This window comes from Dasypus novemcinctus, chromosome 1 (genome assembly GCF_030445035.2).
Source record: "Dasypus novemcinctus isolate mDasNov1 chromosome 1, mDasNov1.1.hap2, whole genome shotgun sequence".
Classification (NCBI taxonomy): Eukaryota; Metazoa; Chordata; class Mammalia; order Cingulata; family Dasypodidae; genus Dasypus; species Dasypus novemcinctus.
Window position 1 is genome coordinate 79,730,207 of NC_080673.1, and position 21,776 is coordinate 79,751,982.

The window sequence follows — 21,776 nt, forward strand, 5'->3', positions numbered from 1 at the left end:
AGCTAGTATATCTCTAAAACCATTTAGGCATATACTAATGAGCTGGAAAATTAGAAAACATGTAGTATCTCATGTTATAAAATGAGAAAAAGGAATATATCAGAAGATTTCTTGCATAATATCACCAGCATTTTTTTCCACTATAGAGATCCTTTTTCTCAGAATTATTTCCTTATGCATTATTTATAATAGGGGAAATTGGAAATGATCAGAAACTTCAACTATGTGGGAATGTAATTGAATATCATGCAGCCTTTAAAATGGAAGCTTCAAGGAAACTTTAATTGCAAGGAAAATAATTGACACAATGATTTAATGAGTAGAAAAGTTAGAGAGTTAGAGAAAAAAACTCAAAATACATTATGATTTCAATTTAGTATCCTACCTGCTGGGGGGAAGAGAGAGATAGAAGGAAACAGGGAGAAAGAAGAAAAGGGAGGAAGAGGAGAAATGGAAAGATAAACATATTTAATACATAAAAAAGGAGTAAAATGAAATCAAATTAATATGTGCTAGCAATAATTATCTCTGGTCCATAACATATGAGATTTTAAGTTTTCTTTATGTTTGATATTCTTTATAATGATAATTTTTTATTAAAAAATTTATTGAAGTATATCATCCATACATGAACATACATAATAAGTAAAAGTTGCAAACTCACAAAACAAACATACATAACATCACACAGGGCTCCCATACATCAACCCACCCCAAATACCTCCCATTATTAAGAAACATTTGTAACAAATTATGAAAGAGCATTGTCAAAATATTACAACAAGCTATACTCCATATCTTACATTTGGTATATTTTCCCCTAACCCACCCTATTATAATTTTTTGTTCATAAACCATATATTTATCTAATGTGTATAATCAACAGCATTTGGTATAATCACAGATTTGTGTATTCATCATTTCTCTCAATATTAGAGCATTTTCATAACTCAAAAAAAAAACAACACACAAATCACTATCATATCCATACATTAGTGCTACTAATTACAGATCCTCTGATGTGCTTTTAACATTTCTTTTTCTGAACATTTACAAACAACTTTTACCAATTCTGCACAGATTAAACCTCAGCTTTCCATTCTCTAGCCTAACAACATCCTATTCTCTGGTGATTTATGTTATAGCTATTAACTCCACGAGTTTGCTCATTATACGTAGTTCATATTAGTGAAGTTATACAATATTTATCCTTTTATGCCTGGCTTGCTTCACTACAGGATCATCCATGTTGTCATGTGCTTCACAACTTCATTTCTTCTTATAGCTGAATGGTGTTCCATTGTGTGTATATACCAGTTTCTTTATCCATTTGTCTGTTGATCGATGCCTGGGTTGTTTCCATCTTTTGGCAATTGTAAATAATGTCATTGTGAACATCAGTGTGCAGATGTCTGTTCATGTCACTGCTCTCAGTTCTTCTGGATATATACCTAGCAGGGGTATTGCTGGGTCACATGTTAGATCTACATCTAACTTCTTAGGAATCACCAAACTGTCCTCCACATTCTACATTTCCAGCAACAGTGATTTCTGTGGGGTAAGTGGTAATTTTCCCCTTTTCATTCCTGAGTTTATTTATTTGCATCTTCTCTCTTGTTTTCTTCATTAGTTTTGCCAAGGGTTTGTTGATTTTATTGATCATCTTAAAGAACCAGTTTTTGATTTTTTTATTTTCTCAATTTTTTAAAATTGTTTTTCTCAATTTCATTTATTTCTCCTCTAATCTTTGGTATTTCTTTCTTTGTGCTTGCCTTGGGGTTAATTCGCTCTTCTTTTTCTAGTTTCTCCAGTTGTTCAATTAGATCTTTGTTTTAGTTCTTTCTTCTTTTTTAATATAGGCATTTAGGATTGTAAATTTCCCTGATAGCACTGCCTTCACTGTATCCCATAAGTTTTGATGAATTGTTTTCTCATTTTCATTTTTCAAGAGATGCCTACTAATTTCTCTTGCAATTTCTTTTTTGGTTGTTTAGGAGTGTGTTGTTTAGCTGTCATATGTTTGCAAATATCCCCCCTTCCTGTCTGTTACTGAATTCCAGCTTCATTCCATTATGATCAGAGAAGGTACGTTGTATAATTTCAATCTTCTTGAATTTATTGAGAGCTTTGTGGTGACCTAACATGTGCTCTGTCCTGGAGAAAGACCCATGAGCACTTGAGAAGAATGTGTAACCTGCCAATTTGGGGTGCAATGTTCTGTAAATGTCTGTCAGGTCTAGCTTGTTTATCATATTGTTTCCTTCTTGATCTTCTGTCTAGTTTTTCTATCTATTGATGTGAATGGTGTGTTGAAGTCTCCAACTATTATTGTAGAGGTATCTATTTTTCATTTCAGTTTTGCCAGAGTTTGCCTCATGTATTTTAGGGCACCCTGGTTAGGTGTATAGATGTTTATGACTATTATTCTTTTCTTTATTATCGTCCTTCTGCATCACTTATCACACTTTCACATTTAAAGTCTGTTTTATTTTGACACCAGTATAGCAACCCCTGCTCTTATGGTTACTATTTGCATGCAATATCTTTTTCCAACCTTTCACTTTCAGTCTATTTACATCCTTGGGTCTAATGTGAGTATCCTGCAGAGATTACATGGCTGGCATGTATTCTTATCCATCCTGTCAGCTGATGTCTTTTGATTGGGGTATTTAATCTATTAACATTCCATCTTATTATTATAAAGGCAATTCTTGCTTCAGCCATTTTATCCTAAGGCTTTCATATGTCATATCTATTTTTCTCCATCTTTTTACCTTTTTGGTTACCCTTTCAGATAGTCTTCACTTTTATACTGTCCTTCATATGTCTCTCTTTTCTTTTTTCTTTTCTGGCTGCAAAACTCCATTTGGTATTTTCTGAAGATTTGAATTCTTGTTAATGAACCCTCTTAGTTTCTGTTGGTCTACAAATATTTTATACTCATATTTGAAGAACAGTTTTGCCATGTAAAGAATTCTTAACTGGCAGCTTTTCTCTTTCATTTCCTTAATTATATCATACCACTGCCTTCTTGCCTCCATTGTTTTTGAAGCAAAATCCATACTAAATCTTACTGGCTGTCCCATCTATGTGTTGTTTCTCTTCTCCCTTTTTTGCTTTCAGAATTTTCTTTTTATTTTTGACATTTGCATCCTGAATATTATGTGTATTTGGTAGGTTTATTTGGATTTCTTCTCATTGTAGTACACAGTGCTTCCTGTATACACATATATTCATGTCTTTCATGAGAGTTGGGAAATTTTCAGCCATTATTTCCTCATATACTCTCTTCTAAAGATTTATTTTTTATTTATTTATCTCCCTTTCCCCTCCCCCCCAGTTGTCTGCTCTCTGTGTCCATTTGCTGCATGCTCTTCTGTGATGACTTCTATTCTTATCAGTGGCACTGGGAACCTGTGTTTCCTTTTGTTGCATCATCTTGTCGTGTCAGCTTTCCGTGTGTGTGGTGCCATTCTTGGGCAGGCTGCACTTTCTTTCGCACTGGGTGGCTCTCCTTACGGGGTGCACTCCTTGCACGTGGGGCTCCCCTATGTTGGGGAAACCCCTGCGTGCAGGGCACTCCTTGCACACATCAGCACTGCACATGGGCCAGCTTCACACGGATCAAGGAGGTCTGGTGTTTGAACTGAGGACCTCCCTTATGGTAGGCAGGCATCCTATCCACTGGGCCAAGTCCGCTTCCCTCCTCATATACTCTTTAAGCCCCTTTTCCCTTCTTTTCTCTTTCTGGACCTCCCATTACACATGTGTTGTTGTGCTTCATGCTATCATTCAACTCCCTGAGCCCCTGCTCAATTTTTTACATTTTTTCCTCTCTTTTCAATTTCAGCTGTTCTGTCTTCTACATCACTGATTCTTTCTTCCATGATTTCAAACATGCTGTTGTGTGCCTTTATTGTAATTTTAATCTCATTTATTGTGTCTTTCATTCCCATAAGCTCTGTTATTTTTATATTCAAGGTTTCAAATTTTTCTTTGTGCATACCCAGTGTCTTAATGTCTTATTTCTTTAAACCTGCTGTCCTTCAACTCCATGGTTTTATTTAGGAGATTTTTTTATGAACCTCATTTGTTAGTTGTTTCAAGTCCTGTGTCTCATCTGGAGCTTTGATTTGTTTCTTTGCCTGAGTCATATCATCCTATTTGTTTGTATGGATTGTAACTTTTTGCTAATGTCTAGGCATCTGGTTAAGATACTGATTTTATGCTGATGTTCATTTTCTCTCTCTTTCCTAGGGATTTACTGTTAAGCAGCTGTGTGCTACCACTTCTTTTTTCCCCCCTTTCCCTCCCCCACCTTGCTGCTTTTGCTTTCTGTGTCCATTTGCTGTGTGATCTTCTGTATCTGTTTCTCTTTTTGTCTTCTCTTCTTGTTTTTTCTCCTCTAGGATTCACTGGGATTTGATCCTGGGGACCTCTGATATGGAGAGAGTTTCTCTGTCACCTGCACCACCTCTGTTCCTGATTTCTGCTGAGCTTCACCTCGACTCTCCCCTTTGTCTCTTTTGTTGCATCATCATCTTGTGTGTGATTCACTTGCACAGGCACTGGCTCACTATATGGGCACTTGACTAACCATTCAGTCACTGGCTCACCATGCAGGCACTTGTGTGGACACTTGGCTCTCCATGCAGGCACTCATCTCACCATGAGGGCAATCATGCAGGCACTCAGCTCGCCAAGTGGGCACTTACTTGCTGTGCAGGCGTACTTTCTCTTTTTCTTTTTTTACTAGGAGGCCCTAAGGATCGAACCTGGGTCCTCCCATATGGCAGATGGAAGCCCTTTCACTTGAGCTGTATCCAATTCCCTACCACTGTTCTTTGACTCTTTGTTCAACCTGTTTCAGATATTTAGGATTGCCCCTGTTTAACTGTTCAAAACAGGGCTAAGGACCCAGTAATGGTGTGCAGACCAGTTTTCAAGGTTCTTGGAGAGGGGGGCAGTAAAGCCACCTAATTGCTTCTTTTATTCCTTTATTTATTCTTATCTCTCCCTTTCCATTCACTTTTCTGTTCTGCAAGCACATAATGCTCTTTGGCAGACCTCTCAGATCAGACTCCAGGAGCTAGATGGAAGGTATTCAGTGTAAATCTGAGGCAGGTTATGTAGAAGCAATGTTCTCATGGCTGGCCAGGCTCACAAACAAATTTTCTCAGATATTCTCTTCCATGGTTGGCTGCACCTTTGCCTTCTCAGCAACCAGCCCAGAGCAGGAGAAAGGGTGTTTGAGATTGCAAATTATTTTTAGCTCACTGCCAGCTCTCATTGCCAACAATGTCACAGCCCCACTCTGCCTATGAATGTCCAACCCCTCCAATGCAGCAGATGAAATTCATTGGCCAAAATCTGAATATGCTGTAGGTTGTGTCCCTCCTCTCCCCTTTCCTGGGTAAAACTGCAGCCTCTTCAGTCTGCAGCTGTTGTATCCCACAGAGTGCTGCTTATTCTAAGGGTAGGGGTTTGGGAGCCAGCTGCTGTTTTGCAGCTCTTCTCTGGGACTTTTCAGCCAGCTGAGACTCCTTTCTTTTGCCACTCTCTCTTCTAGGTGGTGTCACAACCTCCCCTGGTGTTCTGAGCCCCAGAACAGCCCTCTAGACAGTCTTACTGTCCTCAAAAATATTCTGGGAGAAAAGTGATTCCTGTGCCTCTCTAATCCTCCATATTTCTGGAAGTTCTACAGTGATACTTTTTTTTAATTTAAAAAATGCATTCCCAATTCTCTCTCTCTCTCTCTGTATCTGTATTCATGTATCTATGACCTTGTACTGTAGCAATTTGATTATGTTATCTCTTTCCACAAAATTAGAATTTTCTTGGGGAAGGGAGTCTTGCTTATTCATTTTTATCTTCCCAGCTATAGAGATTAACAAATGTTGCTTAAATTTCAAATTTCATGAAACATTAAAAAAAAGTCCCACAATATATTGAACACATGACTGAGTATACTCATTCTATAGCTTCTCCAAATGTTAACATTTCTGACATTTATTTTTTGTTTATTTATCTAATCTATCAATCTATCATCTGTCTGTTCAATCTGAATCTATCCACCTATCTAATTTATCTATTATAGACACACCTAAACACATCTGAATGCATCTCCTACAGAATAGGAATACTCTTCTACATAAACACAGCATCACTATCACAATTAAGAAATTTAACTCTGATATTGTAATATTGTCAGTTATACAGCTCATATTAAAATTTTCTCAGTTGTCTAAATAATAACATTTATAGCTTTAAAAAAAAATCCAGGACCCAAAGAAGGATCAGACATTGCATTTACATGATGAGTTTCTCAAGTCTCTTCTCTAGAAATATTCTGTTCTTATATGCCCTTGACTTTCATGAAACTGACATTTTTGAACAGATGTTTGTGGATGTCCTACAATTTCAATTTGTTTGATTGTTTCCTCATGATTAGAATCAGTCTAAATTTTGACAAGAGTTTACAAAGATGGTCTAATGTCTTTCTCAAAAGTCATACATTAGAACATACATAATACAGTTTGTCCCATTATATTTACATTTTTATTTTCTAATATGTGTTTTTAAAATTTTATAATTCCTCCCAACTTCCATCATAGCTATATTCCACAAAGTTGGTTAAGTAAGCAATTCATTCACCCTAAATTTCAACTTCCATTGTGGTTTCTTCTTTATCCTATAAATTACATATATACATGCTTTGACATCCCAAACAAATATGTTTCTCCTTTGTTTTACTATTTGTTTTAACTTTATATTTTGAAATAATTGAAATTACTGGAAATATATTCTAAAACCTGCAGAAATGATACATATAGCTCCCATATACTCTTCACCCAGATTATTTGATTAACATTTCAGAACCATTTAAGAATAAGTTGCACTAGCAATGCAACTGGAAAACAACCTTGACCAAAAGTTGGAAAGGTTAAAGAAATGAGTTTATATGGCTAAAAGACTTCAAAGTGAGTCAGGAGGTCATTCCAGAGATTATGTATATGCACATCTTAGCAGGATCTCATTGACTGCCCCAATAAATATTGCCTCAAATAGTGGGGCTCCTGAGGGCTCTGGAGACATTCAGACACTATAGGCAGGGCTGACAGCTCAGGATTTTGGCACTCTGCCCATGGGCCCTCTTTTGGAATTTATGCTTCCCAGTGTGACAGAATTGGACTCATCGTGGTTTCCCTACACATGGCTCTTCTGCCACTTCCATTTGAACCTATATTTAGTATTAGAGTTGATAAGTTTATGTCCAAGAGACCTAAATCTTGGGGCTTTCCATGTACCAGGTGGGCCCTGAATCTCAACAGAGTTGCAAGACCTACTCTGCAGTTTGGACTCACCCAGGACAACCAACAAGGAAATAATGATGTACAATGACTACTGCCAGGAACAGAGGGAGTTTACAACTCCAAGCAAGATAGTTCCATCCATCTGTCCCATGGGATCTAAGCCCTCTCTCAGTTAGAGGCAGAGTGGGCATCACTATCCAGAATTCCCCAGGGTTAGGGAATGAATGATGGACTAGAGTAGACTTACTGTTATTCTACTATAACTTATTGGTATTCTAGCAATGGAAGAACTTTTATCATTAATATGAAGGCAGTGGCCTTTGGAGGTTCTGAGGGGAGACAGAGGGAAAACTAGGGCAATTTCGGGATGTTGGAATTGTCCTGAATGATGTTGCAATGACAGATACAGGCCATTATATACCTTGTCATAACTTACAAAATTGTGTGGGAGAGAGTTTAAACTATAAAACACTTAGTGTTTACATTACATATTATGTAAACACTTAGTGGCAATGTTCGAATATGTATTCATCAATTGTAACAAATGTACCACACTAATGAAGGATGTTGTTAATGTGAGAAAGTATGGGAGGGGTTGGGAGTGGGGCATATGGTAATCCACTAAATTTTTTATGTAACATTTATGTAATCTAAGTACCTTTAAAAATAAAAATAAAAAGTCTTACACAATGAAAAAAATAATGTTACAGACATGATACCCCATCACCCCTTAATATTTCAGTGTGTATTTCCTAAATATAGACACTCTCTAACATAGCCATACTACAAGTATCAAAATCATGGGACTAACATTGTTTCAATATTATCATTTAATTCACCAACTCCATTCAAATTTTACCAATTGTCCCATAATGTCCTTTATAGTGCTAGGATCCAATCCAGGGTTACATGGTGCATTCAACTAATGTGTATTTTTTTTTTTTTCAATCTGAAACAGTTCCTCGGTCTTTCTGTCTTTTATGCCCTTGTTAGTTTTGAAGCGTTACTTTGCAGAAAGTCCCTCAATTTGGTTTTGACTGATGTTTTCTCATGATGTGTGCATTTTGGCAGGAATATCAAATAAGTGATACTGTGCTCTTCTCAGTGCATCATGTCAAGAAGCACAAGATACTCGTTTGTCCTGTATCTGATGATGTTAACTTTGAAAACTTGGTTAATTTGGTGTTTTTCAGGTTTCTTCACTTTAAAATTAATTAAGTTGTCCTTATTAATAATTAATGTAAGTCTCTGAAACTATGCAAATATCCTATTTCTCATCATACTTTCATCTATCAGTTTTAGCATTTTAAAATTATATTTGCATCTGGCTTCTGTGTCCTTTTCAAATGCCCTCAAGTATCTGAGCACTTTTTTATTGTCTGGCTCTTCAAAGTATTTCAGGCTTGTAGTTTCCTGACCCAGACATGGAAAGAGATGTTTTTCCAAGGAGCCTGGTTCCTTTTATAGAGAGTGGAATTTAAAACAACATCTGGGAACTATGTCTGTCTGTCTCCCTTCTCTCCCACCTCCCTCTCCCTCCTTCCCTCCCTCTCTTCTTTTCTTCCATGAATATAAGGAAGCAGCATAAGATAGAGATGAGAGCATGAACTTCTACATCAAAGCACAAGGTTCTAATTTTAACCTGCCATGCTAATAGATGTGTAACCTAGGGCAAAATCCTCTCTGAAATTTGGCTTCCTCATCTTTAAAATATGGTAATAACAAACAGTAATAATAAGGAAGAAAAAGCTAATGATGATATATGGTTCTTATAATTTGACAGACACGTTCCTAAATTCCAAGTTCCTTACTTATATAAGTTCATTTAATTTTTACAACTATATTGTTATTATACCAATTTTAAAGATGAAGTAAATGAGAGTTGTAATAAAAAATATTTATATCACTATGTTATGTGGATCAAATAAAATGTCAGTGTCCTATATAAAGGGAACTGTGTTCTTTTTGTATGGTTTTTCTGTAAACCTATAACTTCTCTAACTAAAAATATCCTATGTAAAATGCACTGTATGTGTAGATGTATGTATGTATGTAACTATGACATACAGTCATTCAATTATTTACTCAATCAATGAACATTTTAAAAATATCTACTAAGTATCATCTGGTATGTTAGATGTTAAGTATAAAAGAAAATAATGTATATAAAGTGCTAATTTTAAAAAGCCTGATATTCACATATTTATAATATGTTTATAAATATTTGGAATAAATTTTAATAGTGTCATACAATAGAAATATGTGAGCTCCATGTGTAATTTTAAATTTCCCTCAAGACACAATATCAGTCAAAAAGGTGAAAATAATTTTAATAATATACTTTATTTCACCCAATATATTTAAAATATTATAATTTCAACAGATAAATATAAAACAATGATTAATGATATATTTTATGTATTTTTTCATCCTTAGTCTTCAAAATCCATTGTGTATTTTACACTTTGCACATCTCAGTTAGGACAAGCTACATCCCAAATACATAACAGCTACATGTAGCTAGTGGCATCTGTGTTGCACATTTTAGGTCTAGAAAAGTACACAAGAAATGGCCAGGAGTCAGGAGTGTGATAAAGCTTTACTTTTTATTACATATAATTTTGTACTTTTATTTTTGTGCTCTGTACTTGTTACCTATGCAAAGTAATTTGGCCAAATAAATTAGCAAATTAAAAGCATCACATTTGTGTGTGTGTGTGTGTATGCATTCTTCTAAGTTAATGGTTCTCAATCAGGGGCAATTTTGCCCTCTGGGCACTACATCTTGAGACATTTTGGTGTGTGTGTGTGTGTGTGTGCGCGTGAGGTAACTACTGGCAGCTAGTGGGTAGAGGCCAGGCATGCTGCTCTACATCCTACAGTGTACAGCACAGTCCCCCATAGAAAAGAATTATCTGGTCCAAAATGTCAATATTGCTTAGCCTGAGAAACACAGTTCTATCTTTTCAAAAAGTAAAAAGTTAAATGTCTACTAGTTAGTAGATACTGTGCAAAGCCCTGGATATACAAAGAGGGATCACACCCACATAATGCCCACATTCCAATGACTCAGTCTAGTGAAGGAGAGAGATGTAAGCAAATAATTGCAGGAATGTGGAACATTCTAGAACAGAGTACAGACAAGGCACTAAGAAGAACTAAAAAATCTAGAAACATATTAACTAGAAAGCCACTTGTTTTGGTACAGCATCAACTTCAGAAGTTATTTCTCATCAAATCCTCTAGAATGGGATTACAACACTTTATTCAAAGGCTTTACTGTTCCTGCATACCAATTGTTAATAAATGAGATATCTGATGGGAGGACTTAATTTGGTTACAACAACTGTTACTCTATTTCTGAGCTGAGTAACAAATTTTGGAACTTTAAATAGTCTCTGATGTATCTTGAAAAGAATGTATAGGTTGTGATGAATGATGTTGCTGTCTTAGAAGAGACGGCTGTATTTTATCAGTCCAAAGGATTATCATATTTTGCATATTTTCCCCCACAAATGTCTCCCTTTTCTGAGAGGCTTATAAGTTCACTCTATTTCATCACAATTAGAGAAACCAGACAAAGTTCAGACTCTAAAATCCATTAGCTTGGTTGAAGTTTTTTTAAAACCTGAATGCTCTCCTATTTTAGCTTTGGCTTAGTTTTTTAGTAGTGAGCTCATGAAGCTCTGTACATTTTAGTTTGAAAGTTAGCAGAAATATCGTGAGGCAGCACGCGGCAGAGGTTAGCATGCAAGCACTGTAGCATCTTGTAAGGTCTTGGTTTTGAGTCCCTGTTTCACTTCTTAATAAGCAGCAAGTTTCTTATCTCTAAACATCAGGATTCTCATGTAAAATGTCTCTCTTGTAAAGATTGCCAGGTTGGGAAGTGGACTTGGCCCAGTGAATAGGGTGTCCGCCTATCACATGGGAGGTCCAAGGTTCAAACCCTGGGCCTTCTTGACCCGTGTGGATCTGGCCCATGTGCAGTGCTGATGCACTCAAGGAGTGCCTGCCACGCAGGGGTGTCCCCTGCGCAGGGGAGCCCCAGGCGCAAGGAGTGCGCCCCTGAAGGACAGCCACCTCATGTGAAAAAGTGCAGCCTGCCCAGGAATGGCGCCACACACATGGAGAGCTGACGCAGCAAGATGACACAACAAAAAGAAACACAGATTCCTGGAGCTGCTGATAAGAATAGAAGAGGTCACAGAAGAACATACAGCGAATGCACACAGAAAGCAGACAACTGGGAGGCGGGGAGAAGGGGGGGAGAAATATATAAATCTTAAAAAAAAAAAAAGGTTGCCAGGTTGGCTAAATGAGATAACATATATTAAATGTATTTATCATTGGCAGTATTTAATCAAGTGATGGCGACTGTTATTATTTCAATGGCACTAAATAAAACCAGACTCTTAAACAAGCTACCAGTCTGAATAGTGCACATGAGATTTCTACATTGGAAGTATTTTTTTGGTCAGTGTTTTTCTAAAAAAAAAAGGGTTTTACTTTATTTCACACCTTAATTAAATGGAAAAACTTGAATACTGTTTTGACAGTGTGGGTTGAATTATTTCCCATTTGTGTTCATGTATCATTTCCAACTGCCTTTCACCACAGTACAGTTAGAACACAATCCTTACTGTTGTCTTTTTTTTTTTTAATTATTTATTTATTTATTTTTTTAAATTACATTATGAAAAATATGAGGTCCCATTCAACCCCACCGCCCCCGCCCCCCACTCCCCCCACAGCAACACTCTCTTCCATCATCATGACACATCCATTGCACCTGGTAAGTTCATCTCTGAGCATCACTGCACCCCATAGTCAATGGTCCACATCATAGCCCAGACTCTCTCACGTTCCATCCCGTGGGCCCTGGGGGATCTATAATGTCCCGTAATTGTCCGTGAAGCACTATCCAGGACAACTCCACGTCCCGAAAATGCCTCCACATCTCATCTCTTCCTCCCGTTCCCCACACCCAGCAGCCACCATGGCTACCGTTCCCACACCCATTCCACATTTTCTCTGTGGACATTGGATTGGTTGTGTCCATTGCACATCTATGTCAAGTGAGGGCTTAGATTCCATATGGGTACTGGATGCACTCCTCCCGCTTCCAGTTGTAGACACTCTAGGCTCCATGTTGTGGTGGTTGACCTTCTTCAACTCCATGTTAGCTGAGTGGAGTAAGTCCAATAAATCAAAGTGTAGGAGCTGAAGTCTGTTGAGGCTCTGGGCCTGGGTGTCATATTATCAGTCCAGAGATTCAAATCCCCTACATATATCTTAAACCCAGCACCGACTACAATTCCAATAAAGTAGCATGCAAGTCTTGTGAAAAGAGATCCCCTCTGAGTCCAATTCCATCACGCAGAAACACCAGCTCCAAAGAAGGGCTATCTGTCATGGCAGTGAACCCCTTCTGCCATGACCATAGAACCCGTGGGTCTCTTTATCCCTCAAAAGAACCAATACCTGGGGTTGTATCTACCTTATCTGTCTCTTAGACTCTGTTCAGTTGTACATAGGGGTATTCCTTCTGACAACCTCCAGACTCTTTTTTAGAGACTCACAGCCTTATAATCTCATTTCTCCTTTCCATTTCCCCCTTACATTAGGTCAAACAGCTTCCCGAAGTCATGTCATTATATGTAGACAGGTATATTCTGCTGTTCCGCATTGAATCTTTAATTCAAGGTCATTTTCTAGTTGCTTCTTCAGCTGGTATGTGGTAGTGATCCCTCGGTGCCAGGGAGGCTCATCCCCGGGTGTCGTGTCCCACGCTGGGGGGAATGCATCGCATCTACACGCTGAGTTTGGCTGTGAGAGTGGCCACATTTGAGTAACTGTTGTCTTTTGATGCTTGTGATCACTGCATCTTCCCAGCTAAATTAACATATCCATTTATTTTTATTTTTATTTTTTTTAAAGATACTTAGATTACATAAATGTTACATTGAAAATGTGGGGGATTTCCATGTAACCTGATACCTCCCTATCCCACACATTCCCACATTAACAACATCCTTCTTTAGCGTGGTACATTACATATCTATTTAAAACACAACCATTTCTTGAAATTTTCCCTTGTGCCTTCATTATCATGCTAACTAAACTTCACTAGATAGTACTCTAAATCTCTTTAGCAACAAGAGGATCCCCAATAGCCTGAAGAAATACACTTCAGTTCTACAAAGCTCATTTATAGACAGAAACAAAAGGCTTCTTTTTGATTGTAATATCAACAGACCAAGTGATTGTAATGTCACTATGGTAAAAATGCAGCTGCATTCTTGCATGCTTTCTAGAAAAGTTGAGAATAAATCTCAAAGTTACACCACACGTATTTTATAATTTATATCTCAAAGGATTTTTTTTACTTAAAAAACTGAAATAGTTAATTCCTTATGTTTGTGTTAAAAGTTCTACTGCAATAATTTTCCTAGAAACCCTCCTATTCTACACTGTCAAACAAAATATCCATTTAATACTTAACTTAAAAATGTAATCTTTTTTACTAAATTCTTATTATTTTGATATTTTATGCCTTCCTCTTTCAATGATATTAAAAATGAAAAAAATAGAGACTAGAGAAGGTTAAATAGCAATGCATTTTTTTATGATCACTATGAGTATTAATAATATGAACAGAGTAGTATAAAAGGTAAACTATTTCTTTCACAGTCTAATGACTTCAGAAGATAATTATGGCTCCAAACCATGAAGGCAGATGAGGAAACCTCCAAGGTTAGAAGGGATTTTTTTGTAGAGGGAGGACCTGATTTCTGTCTTTCCCTTAGCCTCAAAGAAGAAGATGTGAAACAGACCTAATGCTTCTTTTTGTCTTTCTCCTGTTATCCCCTTTATTCCATTCCTGAGTGGAAAATTTCAGAGATGACATGTCCATTACACAAGTAATAGGTTGCAAAGGAAGGCTATTTTGGGGGAAAAAAGATAGGCCATGAATATAGAAAAGGCAAATTGAAAGACAATGAACAATTTCAAACTGAATAAACTGTAGGGGAAAAATATCACTGAAATGGGCGTGGGAGGAGACAAAAAGAATATTCAAGGAAAAAAAGTGACTGGAATAAATGGAGAGCAAAGATGTTTGGGAATTATCACAGAAATTAAAAGCATGTAGTAGATTATTTTCTTTTTTCCTCAAAAGGACATGCTCAAGTTGATCATCAAGCTCTGGAAAGCTGTGAGATAAAGTCATTGTCTACATACCTAGAAAGATTTGAGCTGCACTACAACCTCTTTTTAAAAGCATCTGTCTCAACCTGTTACTCACCTTCACAAAGCTCTTTCCTCATCTGGAATTTAAAACTCTTTTCTCATTCCATTGGTTGGCACACCAAAGTGGATGTTTATCATAAAAAGCCACCTTTAAGATTTTCAGGGATGGTGAATAGGCCCCAAGGGTTCTTTTAATCGAGCACGAAGGAATTTATAAAATTAGCTGATACTACTTGAAAATATCCAGAGCCTGATAAGGTTCAGAAAGAAGTGTTTGTGGTGAGGGGATTGCAGGGAAAGCTTGTAGCCCAGCAGATATATTACCTCTGGGTCCGAAAAGCTAGAAAGCACTGGGCCTAGGAAAGCAGGTCTTGGGATGGAATTTAGGAAGTGTAAGCCTAGAGAAGGCAAGAGAAGTGAAGAATATGGAAAAGCAAGAAGCACTTTTTTTTTTTTTTTAACTTAGCTATTTTACATAGGGCTTGCTTTGGTTTGATGCCCATTGATAGCCAAATCTGGAATGCACCTGGATGGGGATTGCTGACTGCCTTGGGCAGCCTGGTAGGAAAGGTCACAAATTATACTGCTGTTCTTTCAAAGATCCATTGGAGAGAAGCTGGTGGCACTCTTGAGGGTCTTGACCTAAGCTTTTGAGCTAATGCCTTAAGAGACTACATACTCATTGAATAGTCTCTGAGAATTGAGTGGGATCATAATTGATTAGTTCCAATCCAAACTAATATGTGATCATTTGGGTTAGGATTAGCATTTGAAACTTAAGCGAAATATGGATATTGAAAGATAGCACTCTTTGTCAGGTTTAGATAGATGGAAAAGAGAGGGAAGACTGCCATTGATTCATTTATTTATTTCTTCAAGAAATATTTATGGATCATCTCTGAACAAACACCAGGGATTCGGTGGTAAGCAAAAGCAACAAGATCCCTGCCCTCATGAAGTTTACCTTCTTTTTCTAAATTTTCTTTTTATTTTTAAAAAAGCTTTAGATTACATAAATATTTATATATATATACACACACACATAAGGGATTCCCACATGCCCTACTCTCACTCCTCCTGCACCTTCCCACATCAACAACATCCTTCATTAGCATGGTACATTTGTTACAATTGATGAACGCATGTTGAAGCATTACTACAAACAGTGCACTATAGTTTACCTTACACTCTGTCCCACACAATTTTGTAGGTTATGACAAAATATACAATGGCCTATAGCCATCATTGCAAAGTCATGAAGGAAATTTCAATGTCCTGAAAATGCCACTATATTACACTTAGTCTTCCCTCTCCTGTCCCTCAGAGTCTCTGGTAGCCCCTGCCTTTATATAGATGATAAGAGTTCTATTGCTAGAATAATAGTAAGTCCATAGTCGAATAATAATAAGCCTACTTATTTCATTGTTCATTCCCCAATCTTGAGGATTTTGGGATGGTGATGCCCACTCTGCTTCTAATTGAGAGGGACCTTAGATCCTATGGGGCAGGTGGATGAACTATCTTGCTTACAGTTTCAGACACTCTTCTATTCCTTGGGATGGGCTTTATCCATGATTATCTCCTTGTAGTTGTCCTGGGTTAGTCCAATGAACTGGAGATTAGGTGTTGCAACTCTGCTGAAATTCGGGGCTCAACTGGCATATGGACGGAGCAAAGTTTTAAGTCTCTGGAACATAGTCAATAAATACAGTAAAAGAAAAAGATTATTTCATTTACTGGTAAGTGCCATGAAGGAAAAGAAAAGTCTAATGGGTTAGAGAGAGGCCTGAGGTGGGGTTGGTAGTGAATGTCTTACCTAGGGAATAGAGAAGACTTTCTGAGAAGGTGATACTTGGTAGAGATAAAAGAGATGAAAAGCTGGCCATAAGCAGAACCATAGGAGATATGTGCTCAGCAGAGGGAACACCAAGTGCAAGAGGTCTGAAAAAGGAGTAAAGGATAAATTGGAGGGATAAAATAAACAATGACAAAACACAGTGTGGCCAAAGAAAATAGACAAAAGGTTTTAGACAAAGTCAGTAGAGTAGGCAACAAAGAAATTCTATTTTAATGGAAAGAGAATTTAACGGGAAGATAAAATAGGAGACAGTAGTGATCTGGAGAAGGTCCCTTAAACCATTATTGATCTATGCTGATACTGACAAAAGAGGACAACTTTGGGGTATAGTGCTCCTAGTAATCATAAAGACAGGGGCTAAAACCTGGGTGGCACCCAATATCAGCCTGCTTTGATTTAGAAATAGTTTAGAGGCAAAACCCTTATGGCTGTAATCAATTCAAACTATAATTTTGCAGGTGCCACAGCTAATATTTGAAATCCAGATGAAAATGGAGGTGATTAACATTGACATCTTCATTTAAAAAAAAAAAAAGCTACATAACAGGTAAAATTCAATGGACTGGCACCTCTTTGCCTGGAAGTTGCCTGCATCTATGTCTTGTGTGTGTACTTTTCTCTTTTTTCTCATTTCTTGATAAACTCTTTTTACTGGCCTAATTAAACTGGCATGACCTAAAATTCTTTTATGTGATATAGCCAAGAACCTAGAGGATCCAGATATTCCAACAGCATCTGGTGAGCCAACCAGAAGATCTATGGATAGGTATCTCTCTCTGACACCAGGTGAGGATTGGTGAGCCTAAACATTTAAACATTTAATTGTAGTCTGTCTGTGCCCTCTTTTGGTTGTTCACCATCCCTTTTGCCATTTAAAATGGGTTCCTGGATAGGCACTTGTATTAGTCAGCCAAAAGTACCAGAAATCTGTTGAACTTTTATAAAATATATTTATTTTGAGTGGAAGCTTACAGTTACAAGGCTCTACAGTCCAACTCAAAGTTCCTTCCTCACCAAACTCTGTTGCCATGTGTTGAAGCAAGATGGTGGGCAACCTCTGCCTGGTCTCTCCTTCCTTCTTCTTAGCTTCTGTGGGCCCAGCTTCTTCTGATTTCAGGTGTAGGCTGGAGGGCTTGTTTCTTTCCAGGATCTGCTACTCTGTTCTCTTCACAAGGTCAGCTGCAGGCTATCAGGCTTATCTCTCTTCCTGGGGCCTCTGTCATTCTATGGAGGTGTCTCCCTCTGTGCTTTTCCCCATGTATCTACTTCTTTGTTCTTGATTGAGCGTCCATTCATATAGCCTACCAAGGGGGCAGAACCCTCCATGCCCTAATGATGTGGTCAAATCAAAACCCTAATTTTGCTTTAATAAAGTAAATGTAAAGCCTTTGAATTTAAGTCAATCAAAGAGTATCATGCCCAGAGGAACAGACCAGTTTACAAACATAATTAATATCTCTTTTTGGAATCCATAAATAATATTAAACTGCCACAGGTCCCACAGGACATAATCTCAGACTACCTAGACTGCTGGCTCCCTTTTCAGAGGTGGCAGTGGCAAGCCCCCATGCCTGAGTCATGCAGGAGTCCAATGGGAGTCATCCAGGTCTTCTCTGTGAGTTCAGAATGGCTACCATCTGTTGTAGTGTTTCCTTAGGCCACTAGTTAACTCCTGTTAATTAGAGCACCTTTAATCTTCTCACTACTGCTGTCCTCATTGTTTGGTCTGTGAGATGCATTGGAATACCTCAGAAACTGAAAATGTATTTCTTTGTGAGGCATAGGTCCCACCCTTGATAGTGCCTCTGGGGCCTCTGAAGCTGTTGCTGGCAAGCCACAGAACAATTAATCTCTTATTGTCTGGTTTAACCGTGAAACTCAGTCCCTGACAGTGGTCATAAAATGAACTCTCTCACAGCTACTTCCTAAGACCTCTGCAAAAGTAGACTGAAAGGAAGGTCCCCAGCCAGTCCCTTTCCTAGGGAGAAAGCCCAGTTTGGGATCTTTGGTTTGGGAACTGGACCCAAATGTTTCTCAAGACCTCTCAGTCTCTGGGGAGGCCTAGAGACAAGAGACTCCTGATTCGAAGAAAATAGGGGTGGTGAGTAGGGCTCTTGACCTTTAGGATGCTGGGGCAGCAAGCAATCTGTTCAGTTATGTCTAGCAGTAGGAGGCCACCAGGACTGATGAACGTGTTTATCTTCCCCTAGGATAATGGGTGGCTCTTCCAGCATTGCAGCAGGCTCCCCATTGGGGTGTCTTCTCAGAAACTGTGACAACCTGCTTCCTGAGGGTCTAAAAAGGAAGATGCTTATCTCTCTCTGCAGCACCACATGGCCACAGTACAAATTAAAGGATGGCCAAGAGTGGCCACTAAATTGGACCCTCATTTCAACCCTATACTCCACCTAGCCCTATTGTGTATAAAGGAAGGAAAAGGGGTAGAATTTTCCTATGTCCAGATTTTATAGCTCTGTATCAGAACAAGAGCCTAAGGGGTTCTTGTCAGGTGTGCTATACAGAAGGAAACACCAGAGCACAGAGTAACCCCCTCCCAAAAGGAAGAAAGATATCTTAGATGACTCCTTTCTTAGTAGCCTACCTCATTATGACCCAGCCCTGGACCTGGAAGCCCCTTTAGACTCACCTCCAGCAGGGGCATCTGCACCTACTCTAGGGTCTAGTCTTGTGGGTCATACCTGAATGAAGAAGAGCATTCCACCCAGCTAGAAGTCTGACAGTCTCTACCCTATAAGAGAAGTGGCTAATGGGGATACAGGAACCATTAAAGTGCACGCCCCCTTCTCTATGGCCAACCGGGCACAGTGCAAAGAAAAGTTAGGTCGATTCTCTGAGGACTTCGTCAGATTTACAGAGGTTCCAGCACCTCACAATGATCTTTGAACTAACATGGGGTAACATGTACATTATTCTTTCAACTTGCTGCATCCTGGAGGAAAAGCACCACTTCTGAACTGAGGCACAAAGGCATGCCAATAGACTGGCCACCCAACAGCCTAAACAGTATGCAGTGGGAACAATAGCAGTTCCTAACAGAGATTCAAGGTGGAACTATCAAAGGGGGACAGGCAGATCTGAAGGCTAGGAATATATGATCACATGTCTCCTTGAAGAGATGAGGAAGTGCATGACCAACCGAGTTAATTTTAGTTAGTTCAGGGAAATTAATCAGGAGCAGGACGAAACCCAGCCTTATATCAGGGTAATGAAGAAATATATTCTGGTAGATCCTACCTCTAAAGAAGGACAGATCCTCATAGCAACTTACTTCATTAGCCAATCTGCTCCAGATATCTGTAGGAAGCTACAAAAGCTTTCCTTGGATCCCCAAACTCCCATGAACACCCTTTTAGAAACAGCTTTCTCAGTCTTCAACAATCAAGATTACATCACCAAGATGGAGAAGGTAAGGAGTAGCAGAAACAGGATCTGGGATAGGCTCACCTTTTAGCTACTGCCACCTCAGGGACACCCAAATTCAGACTCAACATTAGCAGGAACTGCTTCAAGTGTGGAGTGTCTGGCCACTGGAAATATGGCTGCCTCAAACTGGCTCATTGCTGGCACCCACCAAAGCCTTGCCCCAAGTGCAGAAAGGATGGGCAATGGGCCTGGGAGTGCACTACCTCTCTCCCATGAGCCCTGCTCCCTGCAACTGAGGAGGATTGAGGGGGCCAAGGCCAAACATGGCTCCCTGGTCAACACTGCAACCATCAGCCAGGAGGAGCCTAAGGTGACCCTTAACATGGCAAGTAAGATTACTAATTTCTTAATTGATACAGGAGCCACTTGCTTAGCTCTGACCTGCCATTTTGGAATTTTTTTTTTTTCTCAGTCATGCCCTGTAGTAGGAGTTGATGGGAAATCAAGGTCTAGACTATTTACTAAACTTCTCCCCTGTAGAACAAATAACCTCCTAATAAGCCATCTGTTCCTAGTTATAGAGTGTCAGGTCCCATTAATGGAATGAGACCTTCTCCATTCCCTGAGGGCTAGCACTTGATTGGTAGACCCTAGCCAGAACCCCAGGTGTATAATGCCTTGGAATCAAGAGCTGGTGAGCCTGGATATGAAACCATCTTTCTGACTGCAGTGCTAGCATCAGACCCAGGACCCAACTAAGCAAAATCTCCCAATAGCCAACCAAAGAAACCCCTTAGGGAAGTGGATTTGGCTCAATGGATAGAGCATCTGCCTACCACAGGGGAGATTCAGGGTTCAAACCCAGGGCCTCCTGACCCATGGGTGAGCTGGCCCTTGTGCAGTGCTGATGTGTACAAGGAGTGCCCTGGCACGCAGGGGTGTCCCCCCCATAGGGGAGCCCCACATACAAGGAGTGCGCACATAAGGAAAGTCACCCTGTGCAGAAAAAAGTGCAGCCTGCCCAGGAGTGGCACTGCACACATGGAAAGCTGATGCAGCAAGATGACGCAAGAAAAAGAGACCCAGATTCCCGGTGCCGCTGACAAGAATACAAGCGGACACAGAAGAACGCACAATGAATGGAAACAGAGAGCAGACAACAGGCAGGGAGGGGAAGGGGGGAGAAATAAATTTCAAAAAGGAAACCCCTTAGTATAGGATATAAGGATTCCAGGTTGGGCCCTCCATTTCCACCAGATTCCACCGCTTCTAATACCAACCAGGGCTACCCTCATAGAAAGCAGTATCCCCTTAAGGAGGAAGCTGTTAAAGTCCTCCAGCCCATGATCAGAAAGTTTTTGGAGAATGGCCTCCTAATTCCATGCCAATCTCCTTGCAACATGCCCATTCTTCCTATAAAAATGCCCAACACCACTTACTTGCTGGTTCAAGACTTAAGTGCAGTTAATAGCTTTGCTGTGCTGATCCATCTGGTCTTATCCAGTTCTTATCTCTGCTAAACCAAGTCCCAGGAACTGTGGCTTGGTTTACCATACTTGACTTAAAGGATGCTTTTTTCTGCATTCCACTCCATCTGGACTCCCAGTTCCTTTTTGCCTTTGAATGGCAGGAGTCCAATTTTAAACCAGCTTACGTGGACTGTGTTGCTGCAAGGGTTCTGAGACAGCCCCCATATTTTGGGGAATGCCTTAGCTCAGGACCTAGTTTATCTCCCACTTGCCTCAGAGCTCCCTCTTAAAATATGTGGATGATCTATTGCTTTGTAGTCCAACAAAGGAAATTTCTGATGCCAACACCATTTTAGTCCTTAATTTCCTAGCTGATAGAGGCTACAGAGTATTGGCATCCAAAGCACAAATCTCTTGGCAGAAAGTCTCCTATTTAGGGTTTCTTCTCACCCCAGAGGAAAGGACTCTTCAGAAAGAATTCAAGCCATCACTAGTATTTCCCAG